Source organism: Eumetopias jubatus, unplaced genomic scaffold (genome assembly GCF_037043125.1).
Source record: "Eumetopias jubatus isolate StellerSeaLion01/CBP00866 unplaced genomic scaffold, mEumJub1_p1.0 scaffold_3, whole genome shotgun sequence".
Classification (NCBI taxonomy): Eukaryota; Metazoa; Chordata; class Mammalia; order Carnivora; family Otariidae; genus Eumetopias; species Eumetopias jubatus.
In genome coordinates this window covers 177,759,829-177,781,214 of record NW_028274809.1, presented here as the reverse complement: position 1 = coordinate 177,781,214, position 21,386 = coordinate 177,759,829, and the positions used below count along the sequence as shown (strand labels likewise).

At 38.7% G+C, this 21,386-nt stretch overlaps 1 protein-coding gene and 1 pseudogene across 2 annotated transcripts in view; both read right to left on the bottom strand.

Annotated features, from left to right (window-relative positions):
- The window catches only part of GPC6 (glypican 6), a 1,069,763-nt gene that overhangs the window by 970,503 nt on the left and 77,874 nt on the right, over positions 1–21,386 (bottom strand). The window lies entirely within an intron of this gene.
- Positions 17,348–17,944, bottom strand: LOC114215862 (rRNA-processing protein FCF1 homolog pseudogene; annotated as a pseudogene).

Here is a 21,386-nt window from a genome sequence, read left to right as displayed (position 1 = left end):
TGGATTCAGTGTTTTTGAAAGCTCTAGTGAATTCCTTTGCTCCCTCTTACAAAAGTTATGCAAATATATTACAAAACCTATTTATATTATTAATGTTAAGGGAGGAAAGTATGTGCATGTATTTTTTAAAATTCTAATTTTTATTCATTCATTCACATTTTTTAATGTGTTTGGTATGAGATGCTTTTATTATTATTATTATTTGACATGGGGAGTAGGCTCAGTTCTTCTGCTACTATAAAAGTGGTGAAATGCTATAACAGTGCGGCAATATAACAGACAGGCAGCAAAAATCAACAACAATAACACCAATTAAAACTACGCATGATCATAGTAACCAGTACGCACTCTGCTCTGGGCGCTTGCTAAATTCTTCACATGCATTGCCCCACCGAAACCTCTCAGCAACCTATGGAATAGTTTTGTTTTCAATTGGGAGGTGAGGACAATAAGAGACTAAATAAGCTGATCCAAGGTCATACAACTAACCAAGGGGGGAAGGCAAGGAGCTGGAAGTTGAAGTGGCTCTGAAAGCCCAGGGTCCCAAACATTTTAATCACACCTCCCTACCAGGGAAATCATCTTGAGCAGGTAACATCAACAGATGCATTTGTATAAATTATGTTCATGTCCTATGATGCTAATATATTGTGCATATTTAAAAACAGGAATAAAAAGGCATGATAGCAAAATAAATATAATGGGATATCTTATGCATCCCCACAAGGATGCGTATACTCCATTTTAAAGATACTGCCTCTGGTATCCAAGAAGTAAGGGTCTTTATGACTTTTCCCAAATTCCTAGAAGATTGTCTTTATATGATAAATGAAAGAAATCCGTTAATCATTAACATTAGAAAGTAAAGGTGGCAATTCATTAGTAATTCCGAGGTATGCTATTGGTCACTCAGCTTATTCAGCTCAAAGTCAGCGTGGCAACCAGAAGAGCAATGAAGTGAAAACATCACACAAAAGGCTCAGGGATTGTCAGGCTTTTATAGTCCCAGCAATTACTGAATTAAATGGTCCCATTCAAGAGTGGGGATAGGAAGTGGGAACACGGCCAAAAGTGGATGGGGCAGGCTGTATAAGGAATAAACCACAATATGGATCAAGAGAGCAAGGTGATGGAGGAGGTAATGGAGCTCAAAAAAGATGTAACCTACTTTATTGATGAAACCAGAGACCTGGAAAATAGGGGCTGTCAGGCTAATCTTAGATTAACTGGCTGTCCTCGGGGAGATAAGGAAGAAAACACCTGACAGGTTTTGGAGAATTCAAAAGGGAAACAATATCACCCAGGAGAAAGCCTGCCCCGGGATGTAACAAGTCCATCAGGCTCCCAAAGGGTAGCCCTGCGGCAGATACGGCAACGGACTATCTCCCCCGGCTGGCCCACTCAGCAAGGCATTCCCTCTTCGCATTTATTTTCCACTCAGAAAACAAAGAGGCCAGGCCACGCTGACCATAAAAGAACAAAGATTAAAGGTTAGAATGGCCTTGATGGCAGCCTGATCCCTTCCAGGGCGGGAAGTGGGACCTCGAGAGGCATGCCTCTGGCTGGGTTATGTCAGAACTTTGCCTTGAGATGATTTTGGTTTTTGTGTTGCTTATCGTTAGACCATAGTTAGATACTAAGAACTCATTTGAAGTCAACAAAGCCTAATTGGCAACACCCTCCATGTAAGGCACTCTGCTGGCACTACCATAAAAATCTGAAGACTATGCAGGGATGGGGCAATAAACCCTTAAGAAGTTGAACTAGGACAAGAGATAAGAGGTAAAATATCAAAAGAGAGGAACAAACAAATTATTGGGAGATCAAAGGATGGAGCATCAGGCAGGCATCTGAAATGAGTATCATTTGTGACAGGCAGGGATTAAGGGGGTGAAAAGGCACTTTCAAACAGAAAGAAATTAAGGAGCAAAGATGCAAAGTGTGGAAACAAAAGGGTTTGTGGAGGAAATGCCAAGTGGTTTAGATCAACTGGCAGAGAGAGATCTTCCTGGAGATTAAGGGATGATCACTCCATGGGAGGTCCTGGGAAGTCCTTCTGAGGGTCTGGGAGCTGGGCTCAGTGGTTTGAGGGCAATGGAGAAGGTATCTCTGAGTTATAAAATCGCCAGGATGCAAAAGGGGGAAAGTGCAGGAAAGAAGTGTGTTGGCTCTCGCGGTCACCTGAGTACGTTAGTAACAGGCAGTATCCTAGTTCTAGAATAATTGCCACTTTCGTTGGTACTAATTAACAATGTTCCTGGTGAGTATCTGGGGCACCCTAAACCAATTATGAAGCGCTGAGCGTCTGCAATAAGAAATTTCAATGCTCACAGGCACAATGGTCTCTGGCCAGGAGCTGAACAGATGGGACCCTCTGCAAGCACAGGAAACGCAGGGGAGTCAGCCAATCTAAATGAATGTGTTAAACTTGATCCACACACTATATCTCCTTGAGTCTGCCAGCCAAATTATTCTGGGTTATGTAAATGAACTGTCTTATCTTTGTAAAACCTTGCACTGTTTTGGAAAACTTAGCAAATTTACACATGTGCAGGTTCAACGCGGCCAGGGGTGGAGAAGACTTGTCATTATTTTACAGAACTAAGGAACAACAAATATCAGATATATTTTTATTCTTAACGGATTAAATTAAGGTAAGGAGACCTGGGAAAGAAAAAATAAGACTCCAAAGTGTATCACTGACTGACTACACTATTCTACATTATTCCTTCACGCGGCTATAGGAGCAGGCTACTAAGATCTAGGATAGGAAAGTGAGAAGACCACCTTAAGACGTTCACCACAGGGGCGCCTGGGTGGCTCAGTCAGTTAAGCGTCTGCCTTCAGCTCAGGTTATGATCCCAGGGTCCTGGGATCGAGCCCCGCATCAGGCTCCCTGCTCAGTGGGGAGCCTGCTTCTCCCTCTCCCTCTGCAGCTCCCCCTGCTTGTGCTCCTTCTCTCTGTCTCCCAAATGAATAGATAAAATCTATATTAAAAAAAAAAAAAAAGACGTCCGGCACATACGTCCAGCTGCCTGCCTGCACAATTGTGCCTCAAAGTGGGAACATCATCACTTCATGAACCCCACGTCCATTTGTATAAAATAGTAACACTGACATTGCAGGAACAGGGTTTCCTGGGGTTCTTCCTTAACATCCTGCCATTATATTTATAAGTGCCACGCTAAATCCCCCCCCCCCCGCCACACTTCTACATCATCCCCTATCCGGCCCTACAATATGACCTGTAATGTCCAGTGTGCCTCCAATAGCTCTCTCAAATGCACCACCCACTTCTCTTCATGACCCCTGACCTCTGCTAGTCAGAGCTGCCATCACGTTTCTGCTAGCTTACTTGTAACCCCTCCCGTGAGTCCCCCAGCTTCTCCTGTATCCCTAGAATCCACAGTCCATCCACTTTGATGAATCGACTTTCAAATCTGTCAGACTTCTCACCCATAAGGACGACATAAGGAGGACTGTACACGTCCAAGTACTCATCCCAAGTACTCAAGTTGCCATTCTTCTGCTTGCAATTCCTTCAGGGCACTGAGCACTCGCCCACATCGGGACCCTTGCATTCCTTCCCTCCGTGGAAATGATGAGCACTTTGCAGAGCAGCCTCCCTCTGGTCCCTCGTGTCTCAACTCACCGGGCCACCTCCTCACTGTTGTTCTTGAGTACACTGCTCTGTAGATTTCCTTTACCTCTTATCAAAAATTACCTTATCTGCCTTATTTGCTTAATTGTTAAGTTGCCTGTCTTCCTCAAGTAAAATATAAGATGCATAAAAGTAGGGACTTTGTCCATGATATTACATCTCAAGAGCCTTGAAAAATGATCAACATATATAACATTTAAATAAATATCTGCTTTTGGGTGGATTATTAACTAAACCACATATCACATTTGCCCAATAAACATTTTCACTGAAGTATCTAATTTTAATTTTCCAACAGACATTTTATTCCATTTATTCTTTTGGATTAATACTCCTTTTAAAAGCAATTTTTTAAACTCCTAACTTCATAAATTGAGAAAAGGAGAGAGGTTTTGTTTTGGTTTGTTTTTTTTTCTATATGAGCCTGTATTAGACTAAAACATTATTGCTTTGAGTGTGCAAAATACTGATAGTCATTTTAAGCCCAGGAAAAACTAGAAGAACCTGAAGTACACAAACAATACAAACAAACAAATCACAAATTCTTTTTCTAAAGCCCTGTGTCAAACTGACCACTCTCCCAAGCTCTGAAACTTACTCCACCTCCTGGTGCCAACTCCAGGGTGAGGAGTGGGGGCTCATTCACTCCACAGTTATTTAGGAAGTCACTACTGTATACAAAGCACTGTGCATGGAGTTGGGATTCAATAAAAACCAGCACCAGATCCTGCCTGCCTAGAGCTTTGAGTCTATTCAGACAAAAATGAGTACAAAGAAGAGGTCTGTGTCTGCCAGTTTCACTGTGAGGATGAAACAAGACAACACATAAACACACAGTAAGCCAGAAAGTGCTATGTGTGTGTGCACGATGATGGTGCTTCTTTCTAGAATCCGATGTCCATTTTTATATGCACAAGGGACAGAGGAGGAGAACCATGATCATGAGAGATTTCCCATATTCCAAAATATGGAATATGGGAAATGGTGGCATGACCCAATGTGCAGGAGAATAATCACAGGAATATTAAGGCGGCTTCAGATATTTGGAAGACTATCAGGTAGAAAAAGAATAGATCTGTTTTGTGTCATCTTAAAGATCCAAACTAGGAAGCAGTGAAGGCCATGAACACTCTGCTGGTTATAAGGAAGAATTTCTAAATGACGCCCAAAGTGTAACAGGCTGTTTCCAAAAGACAGTGAATGAACTGTTCATCCCTGGGAAAGTTCAACATGAAAGTGATGAGAATACCAAATTCTCATCTCTGAAGAAGTAAACTTTCTGAAATGCCCTGGGAAGCTTAAGCTATAAAATGGTACCAAGACTGGATCCCCTAGTTACCCAGTTGCTCCCTCTACCCAATGAGGGGAGGAGGCTTCCCCTCTATCACCAAGGTAGAACATTACTTTAGTTAATCTCATGCTTTAAAAAATATATATTGGTATAGTAAAATATGGAATGATGTCTAATCCCTAAGGGGGAATGTAAAATGCATTAAATTCTAACATGCTTATAAAATTCAGAGAGATAATCCTTCATGGACAGCCACTAATGATGGTGATTAAGGAAGATGACTTTAGTTCAAACAAGCAAATGATTAAGCTGGAGAATACAAAATGTGAAAGGGCCCTAATTAATAAAGTAGCAAATTTTTCTTTTCAGTCTACTTTCTAGAACATAAATATGTGAATCATCCTTCCAGGATACAGATGAATGACCTTCATATCTAAAATTCAGCTAGGGCAGAAATCACTGCCTGAAAACCAAAGTGCAATTCCAAAGGTCTACTGGAAACATTCCAGAAACACATGTAAGAAGCTTTGGCAAAGGCACGAATCGAAAAGGAAGGTGAGAAACTGATGAGGAGGGAGAGCAAAATCCAAACTTCCTGATTTCCTAGTCTGGCTTCCTGTCATGGATTTCCATTTCAAATATATCTTATTGAGAAAATTATTAATGTTGTATATTCATCTTTAAAATCTACCTTTTCATTCTTCCTCTAGATCCATTCAATCATCAACTACTGGTGAATTATAATGCCCATATTCAACTCACTGGGGATAATAACTTCACAGGTGGAACGGCTCTTTTTGTTACTTGCTGATTTATATTTATAGAATCCAAAAAGGAAAAGAAACATGAATCCCAATTCTTCAAATCAGTAGTTTCCTCATAATATTATAAAACATCGGTGTTTAAGTTAGCAGAAACAAACAAAAAGAATCTTTAGTGAGTCCTTTGAAAAGGGATGCCCCACAGCTATTAAGGAGAGCAACTGAAATCCAATTCTATAGTGAATTTAACACCAACTGAGGTTGCAGACAGTAGTAGTGCTTGGAAGAAGAAAGATCCACGATAAAGAGAAGGAAAATGGAATCCAGAAGACTCCACTCTTTCTCCTCCAACTGTTCTCCATTTTCAGCCTTGGAAATCCTGACCAGAAGGTAATCTAAACTCTATAATCCTAAACTACAGGTAATAGAAGAAATCTGTTCTCTTGGTTAACTGTAAAAAAAAAAAAAAAAAATCTCCATCAGAGCAGTAGACATTCAGTATGGGTGTTCCCTTTCAATGCCAAGAGTTTGTGTATTTCACTTCAGCCAATATGGAGGCATTAATTTTGGTTAAGTGCACAAATTTAACCAGAGGTTCTACCATATCCTGTCTATGGCATCAGATTATTTAATCTCTCATACCTTAGTTTTTCGTATTCATCAAAATGAGGACAATGACACCAAATAAAGAGGTTTCTTGTGAAGATGAAATAAATACATATAAGGTAAACATTCAGAACAGTACCTGGGACAGAAAAGCACATGTATTGTGCTTTTTTTTAATATTTAATTTTTAATATTTTAAAATATTTCAGTATCTTAAAATATTTTAAAATATTTCTGTGAGAGAGAGAGAGAGAACGAGCTGGGGAGAGGGCCAGAGGGAGAGGAGGAAGCAGACTCCCCACTACGCAGGGAACCCGACGGGGGGCTTGATCCCAGAATCCTGAGATCATGACCCCTGCCAAAGGCAGATGTTTAACTGCCTGAGCCACCCAGGCGCCCCTACTGGTGAACTAGTAATAAGTAGCTGTGTAAACTTGAACCCTGAGCCACATATGGGCATCTCCTTAAATCTTTCATAGAATTATCATTTTTAAGGGCACCTGGGTGGCTCAGTCGGTTAAGCATCTGCCTTCAGCTCAGGTCATGATCCCAGGGTCCCGGGATCGAGTCCCGCATTGGGCTCCCTGCTCAGCAGAGAGCCTGCTTCTCCCTCTCCCTCCCCTCAGCTCATTCTCTCTCTCTCAAACAAATAAATAAAATCTTAAAAAAATTATCCTTTTTAGCTTGAACCTTTTTCTCTATGATAAACTCATATCTAATACTATACACTGAAAATCAAACTAAACAAACTCAATGACTTAACAGCAGGTAGTTTACTTCTGGGAGAAAATGAATTGTTAAGAGTCAGCATAACCTCCACAGCTTTTAGTTGAAGAATTTTGCCATTAGCGGTTACGGGAATGGGACAGTGACCATGATTTGTGGCTGACGGGATGGCTCCAGAGAGCACACTGTGTGTTGAACACACAAGAGCGGATGTGTGTTTTGGCATCACTAAAATAAAAGTTACCACATTGAATCCACAGAAGGTCTCTGCACTGAAGGAGCCCTGACAGCGTTTGTCAGCTGGAACATTTTATGGCTCCAGCGCAGCTTGTTACAAGCAATGGAAAACAGCACTATTAAGCTCAGGGTGGTGCTGAAATAGTTTCATACAACCCATACTCATTTTCCCTACCACCAAGTGAGGATGCCCGTCGAGAAGGGCCGTCACGGACAGGAGGTCTCTGCAATTCATCGGCATTGATTGTAATGAGGAAGACATTTTATTGCCACCTGGTGTTATAGTCTACCTAGTAACCCACACAGCTGTTTTGATTAATACATGGACTTAACATAAAAAAAGCACTTGTACAGCAGTTTTACCTTGTAGAGCTCCCTTTATAAACTCCAAATAAAACAGAGCTTCCTACAAACAGAGGAAGGATTACACTGAATCCCATTGTTTAGAATTCAAAAGGCAACCTTGAAGGAGGGTATGGATTAAAGCAGCCTACCTTTCCGGAGTGAACGGGGCATCATTTTCATCAATGATTACTCCTCTTAATTGCAGCTCAATTAATTTTTGGTGCTAAGGAAAGCTCTCAATTACTGGAAGACATCCAAATCTGGAGGGACAAATATCACTCTGGTAAAGACCGTAGGAAGAGTTCTAGGAGGAGAGGACAAAGAGAAACATCTCCACTTGGAATAAAAATGGCATCACTATAAAAATGTGGCATGTCAACCATATCTCGTGCAAAGATCTTCCGAATGCACAGGTTTTATATAACTTCCTGCCAATAGTAGCAACATAATCCAAGACTTTCCTGACAAAATTCCATATAGGACCAAACACAGAGCAAGTTTGATTTTATGAGCTGGTAACATTTTATCTGTCGAACTGAGCTGCATCCTCTCACAATGAGATGAAGTGACTTCAACAAAATTAGATTTTGATAGATAACTACAAAATCTTCTTATTTAGGGGAAGATTTAAATCTTTTCCATCATCAATTAATATTTAGTAAGCACACATTGAGTGCAAGGCACTGTATTCCGTGTTCTGTGCCTATTCTTATGAGAATAATAATTTACCTGTCTTTCATAATAGAATTGCAAAGCAGTCTGTAAGATCTGTCTGGTGATAAGTAATCAGAACAAGTACAAATGGTAACAAGTACAAGGAAGAAAAAAATCAAACCTACAACAGGGAATGCCAGGCTTATTCTAGGGCTGAGATCACAAACTCAAATGCCCACAGGAACTGGGAAGGCAAGCAGGTACAAATTGGTACAATGCTAGACAGAGGCAGGAAACCCCCCAAAGACGATAGCTGGGAGGCACCAACTAAGGCTTTCACATTAGATAAACTGAATAACAATTACAAACTAGGTTGGAGGGTCTACTTGGCCTATGGTTCCACAATCCCTACCACCACCACCACGCTTGCCATGTAGAGGCGGGAACACTGGCTCTGAAGTCAGAACCTGAGATTGAGGCTTACCTCTACTAGACACCAGTTCTGTAGTCTTGTGGAAATTACTTCATTTTTCTAAATTTCACTTCTTCCTCTTCAAAATGAAAATCATAACACATGCTCTGCCTTAATAATATTGTTGGGCCATCCAAAAGAAATGCTGAAGTTGAAAGAACGTGGTAAAGCTGAAGATACCTCAACAATGTGCAGGATATTATGATGATAATGAGCCAGAGTATTGTGTAGAGTTAGCATCAACTAAGGAGGAAATATCGTATTAGCTATTTATTCTATTGTATAATATGATGGGGTATTTGTACTGCATATGACATACATTTTAGAAAAGAAAACTGAATATACAACTAATTATTAGTATCTGGAGAAACACCTGCCCTCTAAATAATTATTAATTATAATTAATTAAAAATTATAATAATTAGCCATGCTATGGGCAGGTAGAATGCAGATAACAATAGACTTGATGAGTGAGTCCCAAGATGGCTCAATGGTTGGAAGAAACATTTGCCCTGAGAGGCGGCGGGGAGAGAAGGCTGTGTAACCAGTTGCCCATTTACTTTTGGTCATTATATTTACTTTTGGGGAGGGTCAATTAACATTAAAGTAAAATATACAATTTTTCAACATGGATATCTGAAAATATAATGAGAAGCATAACTGATGAGTTGGGATTGTTTTGTAAGCCTTTTATAAAGAAATTAATAAAAATGTATTGAAAAACATTTTTTAAAAAACCTGAATCAATGGTGAGTTCTACATGTTGTTAGATAATAAGATTCACTATCAGAAAGATGTCAGTTCTCCCGAGATAAATATATGGATTCAATCTAATTCCAACCTAATCTCAGCAGAGATTTCCATGGATTGTGATTAGCTGATTCTATAATGTATGTGGAAGAGTAAAGGGCCATGAAAAACTATGACACTCCAGAAAAACAGGGTGAACAGAACACTAAGACTTTTATATTAGAACTATAGTAATTAAAATAATGTGCTTTTGCTATGCCCTCAGAAAACAGAATAAAGCCCAAAAATAAACATGCACTATAAGAAAATTCTATTTATGACAGAGTAGGCATTGCAGATAGGTGAGGGCTAGATGGATTAGTCAATAAATGGAGATAAGTAGTGGTTAAACATATAGAAATAAATAAAATGGATTCAACTTTACAAACAACATAAAAGTTGCAAGGGAATATCTTTATAATCTTATGACAGTGAAAAATTTCTTAATCAATACACAAAAAAATTAATTATAAAAGCAACAGTCTGATGAATACAATTACAATAAATGAAGGATATCCTCTTTGTCAAAAAGAAAAAGATAAAAGGAAAAGCCACAAACTGAGATATTTATAGCCTAAAACACCAACAAAAGATTCATAACCAGAATATATTAAAAACTGTTACAAATCAGTCCAAAAAGATAATAACCAAGGACAAAAACGTTTAAATACATGAACAAGAATTTTGCTGAAGAGTAAGCACAAAAACCCCCATAATACTTCACATTTAATATTTTGGCAAAAATCTAAATCTATGGCATCTACAACTAGGCGGTGTGCAAATTGGTACAACCACTTGGCAAATAATCCAGCAATTTTAATCCTCATATAAACCCAAAAAAAAACTTCTGCATGTATCAACCAGGAGACATGTATAAGAATGTCCATAGAGGGGTACCTCGGTAGCTCAGTCGATTAAGTGTCCTACTTTTAGTTTTGGCTCAGGTCATGATCTCAGGGTCATGGGATTGAGCCCTGGTCAGCTCCATGTTCAGTGGGGGAATCTGCTTGAGATTCTTCCCCTGCCCCAACTCACGCACTCACATGCGTGCTTGCGCTCTCTCAAATAAATAAAAAAATCTTTTAAAAAAAAAAAATGTCCACAGAAACAGTGTTTATAATATCAAGTATGTGAGATTCATAACTCTAAGGTCAATCAACAGTACATTAGACAAATAAGTGGTATTGTATCTACTCATAGAGTAGAGAAAAATAAGCAAACTAAATCCAAGTATCAGTATCGATGAACCTTGAAACAGAGTAAAAAATCTTAAAAGAAATCACTAAACATCACTAAACTCTAAAGTTCAAAGGCAGGCAAAAGAGAATATTGCTTCCAGATACATACATAGGTAGTATAGTAAAGCTATATATAAAGCATAAGAGTGATTTACAAAATTCAGTATTAAGTTAACCGCCACAGAACAGTGAAAAGAAAAGTAATTATGGAGTATATAATAAAAGTATGATGAAGTTCTGATAATGATTTTGTCTTAACCAGCAGGTGGTGAGCTTACAGTGTTTGCCTTCTTATTACTATGTAAACTATACATGCACAATAAATAATTTATCTATATGATAAATTTTATAATAAACACTTTTTAAAGAAGTGGTTATCAAAGTATGTAAGGTTGTGGTAGATGAAGAAATTGCTAAAAAATAGCTAGTTGGGGAGGAGCATATTTGGAAGCAGCAGAATGGAGAGTAAATAATATGACTACAACTCCATTGCTTCATGAAATTTAAATAATGAAAGACAGAAAAATGAGGAAAAAACAACGCTTTCAGGAGGACAAAAGATGATTTAAAATTCTCTAGATATTTATATGTTTATATTAGAAGAGAAGAACAAATACATTTGCTCTGAAAGGTGATAAAAGTCAACTGCTATTTCTCATGTAAATTTATATCCATGCCAAACCTTTCTCAATTTGACGATGAATCATCCTCCACCAAGCTTCTTAAGAAAGAGAGATAAAGAGCAGCATTTTTTTAAATTCACATTTAAAAATATAATAGAACAAGGAAAATTTCAATTTGGGAGATGCCACTGAGAATGGACAATTTCCATTTACATAAGAAGATAAGTAACTGATGCATATATAATTAAGTTTAGGCTAATTGGGATCTGAAAACAATGTAACACAAAAGTATTTTTTTTTTTTTTAAGATTTTTATTTATTTATTTGAGAGAGAGAGAATGAGAGAGAGCACGAGAGGGAAGAGGGTCAGGGGGAGAAGCAGACTCCCTGCTGAGGAGGGAGCCCGATGCGGGACTCGATCCTGGGACTCCAGGATCATGACCTGAGCCGAAGGCAGTAGCTTGACCAACTGAGCCACCCAGGCGCCCCCACAAAAGTATTTTTAGAAAGAAAAAGAGAAGGAAGGAAGGAAAGAAGGGAGGGAGGGAGGGAGGGAGGGAGGGAGGGAGGGAGGGAAGGAGGAAGGGAGGAAGGGGGGAAGGAACTTCAAAGTATACCACTCATTAATAGGCATAACACACTACAGAGTAACAAATAAGATTGAAACAAAGCAAAAATCCAATCTCCAAATATTTATTCCCAAGACCTTCTGAAAATACAATGAACATATGAGTCTTATCAGAGTTATTAGTGCTACATTCATTTGTCCATCAAACAAAGAGAACAATTTCTCTCCTAAAGTAGTGACTTTCAGTGCATGAATTAGCAGCCCCGCTGGAAACATTTGGAAATCTATGAAAGCAGTTTTGATTATCACAATGACAGGTAGGGTCAATTGGCATCCAGTGGGTGGGAACTTCAGATACTGAACATCCCATAATATGTGAGACATTCTTGCACAATGAATTACCTCACTCCCAATGCAAAAAGCTTCCATGTTAAAACACACGAGGAGCCTTTTTCTTCTTCTACACTTACGTTAACTTATGCTAACTTTGGCCTTAATTAGTGCAGTAAGATAATTAGAGTATAAACTCCCTCACTCATAAAACTTACACCTGTGAAGTAGATATTTTAATTTTAATAAAATATGACCTAGACTTTCTGGAATTTTCCTAAACAATGGATTCATTGGGGTGCCTGGATGGCTCAGTGGTTAAGCCTCCAACTCTTGATTTCGGCTTAGGTCATAATCTCAGGGTCGTGAGATCGAGCCCTGAGTCAGGCTCCTCACTGGGCATGGAGTCTGCTTAAGATTCTCTTTCTCCTCTCCCTCTGGCCCTCCCTGTCTCTCCTCGTGGGCATGTGCACATAACTCTCTCTCAAAAAAAAGCGGGGGCCGTGGTGCCTGGGTGGCACAGTCAGTTAAGCTTTAGATTCTTGGTTTCCACTCAGGTTGTGATTCAGGGTCATGAGATCGAGCCCCACATTGGGCTTTGCACTCAGTGTGAAGTCTGCTTAAAACAGACTCTCTCTCTCCCTTTCACTCTGCCCCTCCCCCCATGTACTCACACACTCTCTTTCTCTAAAATAAATAAATAAACCTTTTTAAAAACCACACACACAATGGATTTGTCTATAATTTCATTATTGTATAGATTTAATGTTACAAAACCTTTGTAACTAAGGTTTTATTTCTTCGTTCCTTTACCTGTTAGGTTTACGTAACCAGGAAAAAGGACAGCAAACTGATGGTGTTTGATGGACACTTAACACTCTCAGGGAACTCATTTTCATTTAACCATTTGCCTCTTTTGGTAGCTATTCAGAAAAAAAAAAAAAGAGTGCACGATAACAATAAAGAAGCCCTAGGAATATCAACAAAATACTCCATTCTTCCCTGCAAGACCTGTAATACAGGCTCTCTGCTTTAAGCCCATTAAAAAAGTGACAACAGATCCAAAATAGAGTCACTTGTGCTAAGCCCACATAAACAAAGCAAGATTCACAGTGTGAACCTGTCCCAGGAATGGAATCTGAATTACCTGGCCAGCCCTAGTGAGGTACTCTGATAAATCCCTGTCATCTCTCAAAGGAAGGTGACCTTGCCTGAAACAACCCACTCTTTCCTAGTAACTTCTTTGTCCCCCCTACTTTTTCCTATGAAAGTCTTTCATTCTGTACAGCTCTTCAGAGCTCCTTTCTACCTGCTAGATAAGATGCTCCCCAATTCATGAATCGTGGCATAAAGCCAATAAGATCTTTAAAATTTACTCAGTTGAATTTTGTTTTTTGGAGTTTTTTTTTAACAAGTCATTTTTCACCATTAACTACTGAAACAGAGAAGATCCACTAATAAAGTCTAACCTTAGGAACTTTAGGAAATAACATAAATCCCTATTAGCAATCAAACTAATTTTAATATGCAACTCAGCTTTTTATATTGTAGCTGATCAACAGAACAGAAAGTAGAGGGATGGTGTTTACAAAGTAGCCAACCCTGTTTGTAGATGAAGTGCAAAGAAAAAACTAACCATTTTACATAATTATGAGCACTTAATCCATTTACAATTTATAGTAGCTACTAATAATGACCAGTGAACTGGCTTTTACTTTATTATCCAAGTATCAAAAACATTGCCTACCTGTCATAAATTACCTTGTTTATACTCAGGATCAAAATCAGAAGAGAAATTAAAAAAATTTTCTCTGTGGGCAATTAGGCTGACCACAAAACATAGTAAATTTGAGTTTCTGAGTTTCCCTGGGGCCAATGTATTAAGGGAAATGAACAAAGTCCTCAGTATCTATTTTTGGTTAGTACGTCTCAGGGTACAAAGTTTAAGCTAGGTCACCATGGGAGGAAATTTTATAGGCGATTTTACACAAGATAATTCTTGTAAAGATTTCCTCTAATATTTAAAAACATACACAAATTTACCCTGGTCTTTGACTTATATACAAAATCAGATTCTGCAGCCCTGAGTTCTGATGACTATCACTGAATGTAAAATCTACTTCCTGGCATTTCAACACTGTCGAGAGAAAGCCTAGAAATATGCAGTGAACTTTTGAGGCGAAATCCCTAATTCTTCCAATATTACACAGTCTTCTGCAATACTAATTCAGCACTTAATAAACATATGACAGATAAACATATTTTACCATCATATTTCCTAAATTCTGGCTACTGGTCAGGATACTTCCAAATTTTTATATTTATTTCAGACTGAGCAACATTTTAAGCGAAATAGAAACAAAATAATCTTTGTAGACTACATTTGTTTTTCACATATGGAATACAACAAACACACACACACACACATTTTAACCTTAGTAGAAAAACAAGGTAGAGTTTTTTGTATCTGAAAGTGTAGAATATGAGTGGCTATAAGCTTTATGCATCTACGTGCACCTAGGAATTTGCTTTATGTCTTTATATAACTTAGTTAAATTATTTTTAATATGGACCCAAACAAGAAATAAAGATGTCTTGTGGGGAAAAAAGTGCAAGTTACCAAAATTTACTGATACTGATACTGAAATGAGGCTGGAGAAAGAAAAAGACTTCATAGTTTGGAAAGATTATAAATATGAATATATAAAAAAAGATACTGTGTGTTCAAAATGGTCATTTATCAGAGGTTATTTTTTATCTTTACACATTCCCTCAAAGCTCTACATCCCTTCCCCTGATTCCCCATAGAACATTCCATAGATCACCTCAGCAGGGACTGGAGAATATTTCCTCATGGCACACATATTACTACATTATAAATACATTTTTCCTGCACAGAACTCCATGCTGGGGAGACCAAGGCTCTGAGATGGTTTCTAAACTGGCAAGGAACAGAGCCAGGATTTTAATCCAGGTCTTCTGACGTTAAGCACCTTTCATTATGCAACAGTCATCTCCCTAATGAGGTTTTGGTCTATTAATGAGGCTGGACCATCTCTATCTTCCTCTAGGCAATTGATTTTTTTTTTCCCTGTTAAATGAGAGTAGAGTCAATGAACAGTGTGAAAGGAAATAAAACTACAAAAATAAAATTACAACTCCAACCAAGAAGTAGAAAGTCTTACTCCTAGAGTGTCTTCAGTGTCACCCTGATCATGCCATCCCAGCAGCTACAGTGAACAAACAGGTCCCCATCAGAAAAATATCCCTACTAGAAGAAGGAGGGTAATATTTACTCCATTTCTCCTAATAATTTATATAGGCAATGTTCAGAGCAAAGAGAACATTCATTCGTCACTGCAGGAGTAAGTAATGCTTATGAAAAGATAAATTTAAGTCAAGTGACTACTTACTATGTAAACATTGACTGGATTCCAACACATCAAAAGCTATTAAAAGGAATCCAACTTCCCAGTTATTCCCTGCATCGAAGAAAAGCCCTGTTCTATATTCTCATCCTTGTTTTCATATTAGATGCAAAAGAATAAAAAGCTGAGGATTTCTTCTTAACTGCTTTGCCTTGTGAGACAACCAAAAAGTAAAAAACCAATAACATCTACTGTTTTTTAGTGCAGGGTCAGAAGATGATATGCAATTATATATATTTATTGGACAAATGACACTTGTTATCTTTTTCCCTTGAGGCCACAAACACGGCACACATTCTATGAGTATTTCCCTCATAGAAACACATTCCTTAAAAATTTTAGCTGGACATTTTGTTTTATCTTTTTTTACCGCCTCTCAGATTTTATGGATTAGAGTTGAAAAGTCGACACTTAAAAATAAAGTATGGTTTGGAAATGGTTATCTGTGAATAAGAGTTCATTATTCCCCTTTGACAATTGCAAGTAAAGTCAAAATATGTTCTGTCCATGTTTGACATAAAGAAATATTTTCCAGATGACCTGGAGATTATGGACTTTCTGGAAAAGCAATTTTATTGTAAATGAAGGCATACATACACATCTGTAGGCATTCCCCAATCTGTAAATGGTTCCACTCCCAAATAGTTTGTTTATAAGATCTTATAAAGCTTGAAGTTTGTATGAGTGTGTGTGTGTGTGTGTGTGCGCGCACACACACACACACACACATATGCAGAGAGAGGGAAAGAGAGACAGAGACAGAGGGAAATAATGTGGATATTCTCCCAGAGGAAGGAGTTCTCCATCTCATTTTCAACATTCAACAATTTTTAACCAGCTTTTCAACTACCCTTCTGCAGCTCCAACTACTGTTTCAAGGGCAGGCAGCATCAGCAGCAAACAGGAGCTTGTTAAAACTGAAAAATCCCAGGCTCCACCCAAACCCTACTGCAGCAAAATTTGCATAAGATCCCAGGTGGTTCCAATGTACATTAAGGTCTAAGAAGCACTGGCCTAGACCTCCCAACCCCAAAGTCTCCCAATCCAAGTACTTCACCTCAGTCCTTCCAACACTGAATGCCATCCACAACTGCTCAGAAACCATTCAACTCACACACACAAGCCTCTCCCCAACCACCCCCCCGCACCGACCTCTGCCCCACGATTCCTACAGTGCTGACTGCGTCAGCTTCCACTAGTCACCCAAGCAGAGACTGGAGGCTGTCTTACATGTCTTGTGCTCCAGGAGGCAGTCTGTGTTGCTCTCCATTATGACCTAGCACCTAGTGACTACTCAGAACTTAATGAATATCTATTGAATGAAGAAAACTAGTAACCAGGCAGATATGCCCCTGCGTCCCTCCTCTGTATCCAACTGCTAGAGTCTCTTTTTTTTTTTATATGAGCAATCATCTGGTTTATAAAAAGATGCAACAATATTTAAAATGATACAAAATATCAACTTCAAAACATCAAGAAGTGAGTGTATTTAACCATAGTCAGCTCATAACAGAGCAAATGGGTAAGAAGAGAAATTCATGATACAGCATATTGCTAATATGAACTGGCAACATAAAAAGTTGGTAAAGGAAGGCAGAGGAACTCTATCTTTTAAGAATTAGAACAAAGGGGCTCCATAATCGTCTGGCATCCGCTCAATGTTGTACCTATGGTTAGAAATGTACATGATGGGAACTCCAGGGATCTTCCTGATCCTTCGTTTAAGGTCCCAGTCAACTGAGGCCACAATGGAACACTTGTGCTGAGTTACTCTCTGTACTAAGCAGTCATCTGCATAGGCTCCTTTGTGTATACATGGTAATCGTTCAAATCTTGGATCCTTGGCAATCCTTAGAGCCACTCAATACTTTTGCCCCAGTTTCTCAATTTCAGCCATTACACAGTCAGTTATACAAGGGATACACGTGGCATACAGACAGTCCATCATTGACTATACTAAGTCAAGTTTCGCTTTAATTAAAAAGTTGATAAAGTTGGTATCAACCAGGATGTGGTAAGGTGGGCCCAGCTGTGTGTTATACTGGAAGAATAAGCGGGAAGGATGTTGGGGGACTTCTCTTTCCTTGAGTGTACTGGGATCTTTCTTTTCTTTCTTTTTAGGTTTTAATCTGTCCTTCTCTTTAAGCCTCTGATCTTGGAGACTAAGCATTCACTTCATGGTCGCATACGTTCTTGCTTTCTTTTGCTTCTCCATGTTCATGCCATGCTCGTTTCTTCCGGAATCACCCCATACTGCTAGAGTCTCTTAATGAGTCTCTCAGGCTCTGATTCCTTCTCCTATCAGTACAGGAATTTGGTTTTCATGAAACACAAATACTGATTGTGAGTCACAATCAGTATTTGTGTTTCACTCAAATAAAATGAATGCATCCTACATTACTACTACCTTGATGTTCCCAAAACACGTATCAGATGATCCTCTTACACTCTCCATAATGCTTTAAAACTGTGATCTCCCACAGAGGAAAAAGCCAAGTTTCAGTGCCTGAGGATGGCCACGGCCCATTCCTAAGTGTTACCTGTCCCACTCATCTGCCCCAACCACATCTCATGTTCCACCTTTACTGAAGTATAAGCCACTCCTTGTTCCCATCTTCATCCTCAACTCCTCAAATCAAGTTGGATTATATTGAATCCTTATTGCCTGTAAGTATAAAGCAATGTATTGGGTTTTGCACTTCTGAAAAGCTATATTAGGGCTTAAAAATAACAAAATTAATTATGAAAATTTAAAATATGCGCCAATACATTTTCATAAACAATCATGAGATACGGAAATCAAACACCTAATAGGAAAACTACCTCCTAATTTTCCTGGCGGGGGGGGGGGCGTGTATTTCTGCATGAGCTAACCGACGGAAAAATCTTAATATACAAATCCAAATAAACTAAGGCTGAAGACACCTTTTCAGTTTCTAGTGTGTTCCTAAGTGTTGGCATTTTTTGTTTCTCCAAAGATCGTCCTAGGTCTTTCAAAATACAGACACAGGTCTACAAAACTCTAATTGCCCATTTGCTGTGCATGAATCCTTGCAATATTTTTCTCCACATAAACACTGCAAAGGGGCAGGTTCCATGCAGGCTCCAGCTGAATCTTAAAAGTAAATACCACTTTTGGTTCTTAGGACTGGGGTCTCAAAAAAAGCATAAAACAGGGAGCCACCACTCAAGCTGAATAAATTGGGGGTGCTTAAACAGGTAGTTCCAAAACCCAAATCTCATACCATTTTCACATCTCAGTGCCCTAGAATACATTACACACCTAAGCCCCCACATGGAGCATGTACATCCTCCATCACTAAATCACCCTAACCCAGCCGAACTGTAGTACTTTAGTAAAGGCTTTCTTAACTTATCCCCAAAGTTAAAGACTTTTAGCACAGCTTCTGTTAACAAGTTATCTATATGTCTATCTCCTACTAAATTCTAAAGCCCTCACCTGGGTGCAGTATTCATGTCTTCCCCATCTTTTTTTCTCAAATACTTAGCATGGTGCCTCATACTGAATAAACAAACCTCTAATGTAGGTAAAATAGCATTAAGAGCCACAGGTTGAAGATAGCCCTAAGTGTTCTGAATTTTTTAAAGATATATTTACTTATTTGAGAGAGAGAGAGAGAGAGAGAGAATGGGGTGGAGAGGGGGAGCAGAGGGAGGGGGAGAGAGAGAATCTCAAGCAGACTCTCCGCTGAGCACAGAGCCTGATGGACTAGATCTCACAACCCTGAGATCATGACCTGAGCCAAAAACAAGTGTTAGACGCTTAACTGACTAAGCCACCTAGGCACCCCCTAAGTGTTCTGATTTAAAGTCAAAATTTGAAACTTCCTGGGACCTGAGATCAACCCCAGTGAACCACAAGCTGGACGCAAAATGGGACTTGGGACTTGGAGGACAGGTGGAAACTGGCAACTGAGGAATGCACACTCATGGCAGCACAATGCAAAAGCTCATACAACAATAAGGTGGAGGAAGGATGGCAAAGGAGAAAGGAAAAGTGAGTGGGAAAATGGCAGCCCAGACCATTCTAATGAGCAATCCTTGGTAAGATAAGTGTTTATAATAAGTGTAAATAATAAGAGAAGTTATATATATATATACACTTATTATAATAAGTGTAAATAATAAGAGAAGTTATTATTATATATATGTTTATATACAATCTAATATATACATATCTTCACATACACACATATCACATATTTTGTCTATTATGCAATAAATTTGTCCGCATATGATATGCCCTCAATGATGCTATCATACATCTCTTAAGTATATAATGGTCATCATAACAGAAATCTTAATAAGGCAACTATTGATGAGTTGGCTACTAAGAAATTTATATTACAAAATGAACTTTATATAAACTGATACAAAAGTGGCATTAAAAATATATGTAATAATAGTCACAGAAACTGATATAAAATATGGATCAATCATTCGTACTGCTGGACCAATATTTAAGATGTAGCCAATTGCAGTGCAAAGAAAATGAAAGCTCGTCACACAACATCAAGCCTCACAGAGCACAGCAGTGCCACCCAGACTGAACTGCCAGAGCCTAATGAGAGATGCAGAAGTACTAGGAGTAAGAGAAATTTTCGTAACAAGTTGACATTTCCTTATCTATTGAATCTAATAATAATGAACTTGTTTTGTTTTATAATTAAATTTTAGAAAATAATTTTATCATATTTTATGAAAGAATCAGTCTGCAATGGGTTGGAAAAAGGAGGAAGCGGGGCCAGAGGAGGAGGAAGAAGAGGAGGAGGAGGAATGGAAGGAGAACTGATCCTTCCCCACCCAGAGTTTGAGAAGCACTGCTCTTCTACCCCACCAGAAGCCCGTCCAGTTAGTGGCTAATACTGGTCTCACACTAGAAGTTGAAATGAGCTGACAATTCCAGAGACAGGATCAGAGACAACTTGGATTTGGTTATTTAAGCTGCTCATAGATTTGGAGCACTCGGGGCAGTGCTTTAGTGAGGGAACTTCTTTTATTTATTAGAGGAGTGTATCTGGCACTGTTGTCTAGGAGGAGATGAAAATGTCCCTGTTTTAAGAAAAATACTGTTTTTGGATGGATTTAGAATAAATACTTTCTAGCGTCCATTTCAACTCCAAAAATCTGATTCTATTACTGGCTTAATGCTGAAAAATGTGCTAACCTGCAGTACAAAAAACAGTTAATTTGACAATGGAATCAAAAAAAGGAGTACTCAGTTTAACTTATCATCTGTACCGTATACAACACGATATAAGATTGGAGCCTTCAGTTCAAAAAATTATAGAGGAAGGCATTACCTGGGAAAGTGAAATCATTGCTTTACTTGTGGAATAGAAAGAAGGAAGGAAGGAAGGAAGGAAAGGAGGGAGGGAATGAGGGAGGTCATGTGATTTGCCTCAAGGGATGAGACACACAATTAATAATGTGAACTGCTAGTGATAAATTGGACTGTGAGAAGTCTGAAGTTTTATTTGAAGGAAACACCCATCATTAAAGATGGGAAACTAGCAAACTAAAGTGATGTGATTCTGAGTAAGTGAGAGAGTGGGATTCAGCATTTTAGCTGCTTTAGCTGGGGAGACCTCATCATAGTTTTAGACTGTCCTTATAAGCATAAATTATCACCCCAT